Source organism: Hemicordylus capensis, chromosome 3, assembly GCF_027244095.1.
Source record: "Hemicordylus capensis ecotype Gifberg chromosome 3, rHemCap1.1.pri, whole genome shotgun sequence".
Taxonomy (NCBI): Eukaryota; Metazoa; Chordata; class Lepidosauria; order Squamata; family Cordylidae; genus Hemicordylus; species Hemicordylus capensis.
Genome location: NC_069659.1, coordinates 40,414,928 through 40,417,554, shown reverse-complemented (window position 1 = coordinate 40,417,554; position 2,627 = coordinate 40,414,928).

Genomic DNA, 2,627 nt, shown 5'->3' with positions numbered 1-2,627 from the left:
GTGACTTACCTCATTTTCGCATGAGGCTGTTCTGAGTGACAGAACGTAGCTTCCTCTTCACCTACCCCACTCCACCAAAAAACCCTGTGAAATTTTTACTACCGCACCATTAAAGAGTGACTGCCAATACCAGCACTCTTTGGGGCCACTTTATTCTCCACATAGTGATTTGTAGATCCAAAATAAAAATTTCACCACTGAACCCAAACATCCGACAGCCAGTCTCTAAAATGATGATCACTTAACAAGAAAGATCTCACAGTGATGGTGCACATACACTTAGAAGATCAAGGGCAAGTGGGACATGAGGAAAATTATTCAGCGTAATCTCACTGAAATTAAAAGGGTAAATTTCAGTGGGTCTACTTTGAATAATTTCTCTCCATGTCAGCCAGTGTGAGATACAACTGTGCATCCCAAAAGAAGTGCCCCAAGAGGCTATTTGGCAGCAGGTCCTTTGTCTTAAATGAAAACTGTGAAGTACATAAGGTGCCTCGTTGCTTCTCCAAGCAGCTAGGGTATTTAAAACACAGAACTCAAAGAGAAACACAGCATGATGTTGTATGGGGAGAGCTTTTGAAAACAAATTTTATTTTCCTCACTATTGAAACTGTGCGCAGAAATTACTTAACATGCTAGGATCAAAATTTAGCAGGGTTACAGATTCCCGATAGAGCAGAACTCAAGCATGGCAGTGGCTCTCCCCTACTTCATAGATTAATCTTAACTTCATAGCCCTCTTCATACACCTAGAACATGTCAAAGAAGGGCTATTCTTTCATCAGAAAACACTTTTTCATAGTTACTGTTTTAGAAGGCGTTTACTTCCAACTCAGATATCCTTTGGAATCTATTTTCCCCTCTAGCACAGAGATGAATTTAACCCACAGAATGGGAGAATAAAATAGAAATTTAAACAGCTCCAATTTTAAATCTTGGCTATGCTAACATGCAAATGTTTGGGAGGGGGGGGGGTTGTAAGCAACTGTGCCACAAAGTTATCATGACACAGTGTTATACTACCACAGAAGGACATACAGAGAGATACAGCATCACAGCTGTTCAGAACTGGGATGGAGCAAGCTAAAATTCTGATTGAACACGAGTGCTTGACCTGAGATCCATCTGTTAATTAGAATTTTCTTGTATTAGTTTCTATTGACTAGTACTCAAAGTTTAAAAGCACTGCAATGTAATTTAGTGTTGCTTTTTAGTACATTTCAAAAGATTATTAAAGCTAGAGAATTGGGAAAACTGAAGACCTATGAGAAATTTCAATCAGTTACAATTTTAAAAAATCCAACCCGTGAGTCAGCTGCACACTGGAAACTCATGAGACATAATGGAGATAAGCCAGCCCTTGTTTGTTCCCTCTGGAGTTGAGGTGAGCCTGCCTTTGAACACAGCGGTCCAGTTTTACAGTATTATGGCTAAACAGCCACTGTAGACCTTTTCTCTTTGAAATAGATTTCATCCATGATGCGCCATCTATGCAGTGGTTATCACAAAATGCCATTGTAATGGAGTCCATAAATTAAATTATAGGTAGTACCAAATACTTGGTTTGTCATAAGCCCGCTCCTATTAAATTTCATGGAAGGATCCCAAATACTTTGATTTTGAGAGGTCAGTGAAGCTGCTCATGAGAACAGCCAAGACCGGGGTTGACTGCCTGTGAGAACCAGCGAGAGCAGACTTGCTCCCTGCAATGCCTCGGCAGCAACCCCGCCTAAGAAGCTGGGCTTTTAAATGAGGTTGCGGGTGTGTGTGTGTGTGTGAGTGCTTCCTTAACCCATTTACCCTATGTGTCTGTGGCAGCTGCTTTCAGCACTGATGGGCTCCCGCCCATTGCTGTGGAGATCCCCACAATGCAACACATACTCGCACAGTACACTGTGGGATTCCTGGGGGCCAGGATGATGTGTCCGGGCCCCCGCGCTACCTGGGGCAGCAGCAGACCATTTGGGAGCACAATCTGCATGCCCAGAAAGCCCCTCGGAAATAGTCTGCAGGGAAGGTGGGCTTTCGCAACCCACCAGTCAGTCCTCTTACACGATTGTGAGAAAGGGCTCAGTCATTGTGCACTTGGGCCATAGTTTTGTAAACTCTCAAGGCCACCTCCCACAAGGCATTTCAGTGCAGGAACAAAAAGTATAGACTTTGTGCACAAAGAACACAGAAAATGCTCATTTTGCTGTTTTTGACACTTCGATCCCTACCCCCATCGAAAGCTTGTTCTTTTGAGTGTTCAGCTGTTCAAATCTTTATGCTATCTAACAATTTATCTAGGCAGAAGTTAGGCTGCAAATCTGTAATTTCCCCCATCTACAATCTTAAAAAATAAATAAATTGTGTTACCAGGAAACTAGAACGAGGCCAACATAAAGCAGCTGATTTCAGTGATAGTATATGTATTTTGTGGTTCAACATATTTGAGTTATTTAGAAAGTCTTGGATGAATGCCATCTGGTCTGTGACTTTTACTTTGTCATTGGTCAATCAGTTCTAAAACATCACCCTTGGCACCTCTATTTGACATAAATTTATATTCTCATCTCGTCCAGTCAAGAGATGACTGGAAGAGGAGAAAATAAACTCAATTTTCTTTAAAACAAAAACTTTTCCTC